The sequence below is a fragment of the Varanus komodoensis genome, unplaced genomic scaffold, assembly GCF_004798865.1.
Source record: "Varanus komodoensis strain SLA01 unplaced genomic scaffold, ASM479886v1 scaffold44_3, whole genome shotgun sequence".
NCBI lineage: Eukaryota > Metazoa > Chordata > Lepidosauria > Squamata > Varanidae > Varanus > Varanus komodoensis.
The window spans coordinates 7,238,105-7,239,022 of NW_025336010.1; positions in this window are offsets into that span (position 1 = coordinate 7,238,105).

Below are 918 nucleotides of genomic sequence, written 5' to 3' on the forward strand. Positions count from 1 at the left end.
ATATATTGAAGTTATATCCCACCCAATTAAAAAAAGGCCTGTACAACATTGTAAATCCCAGAAGACAAGAGGGGCGGGTAAATGCCTGCAGTCTGTTCTCAATATGGGATGGACAGAAAAGTCTGGGCTGCTGCCAGGGACAACTGGGTCACCCTGGCAAAGATTGAATTGCTGTTGTCCAGGCCACTAAAACTCCGTGGATCACACATTTCCCAGTCAGTCCAAAATATAAAATTATAATGTGAGTACCTAAGCCCCTCCCAGTGGAATAGGGTTCATAGTCAAGTTACCCAGGACAGGTCTAGGCAGCTTTTAATGTCAGCTCAGTGCATGCAGGGATGGAGTCTACCCTGAGCCTCTCAACCTTGGGCATATCCATGTCCACACCAGATGAATCCAGGTACTGGTAACATGCATAGGATTATGTCCTTGGCCAGAAAAATGCCCTGGCTGGAGAATGTTGAGCATTGCAGAATTTCCTTCTGCCCAAACAAGCATGCAATTGTACTCTAACGCTCATCTTCTAGTTCCCAGTCCTGAGCTGCTCCTGGGAACAAATGGACAAACAGCAACTCAGATACTTCCTCCAGACAGCTCTGGATGATACAAGCAAGATCACTTGTGCCATTCGCAAGATCATTGTGGCTGGTTGGTCCACTTAGTGTACATGCAGACCAGTCACTTGAGATGGGTTGAAATGGAGCAGCAGGGGGTGGGGGGAGAGCGCAAAGCAAAAATATATTGCTCCTCACACATGAGCCATAGTCCATACTCCTCACACATAAACCAGCTGGCAAAATTGTTTTAATCATGGTATCAGGAACACACGGGATAATTAAGCAACCTCTGAATGCATCATTCAGTTCCAAGATGCTCCCATCTGTAGCCTATATCTCGGGGAAGGAAGATGAAGGCAAA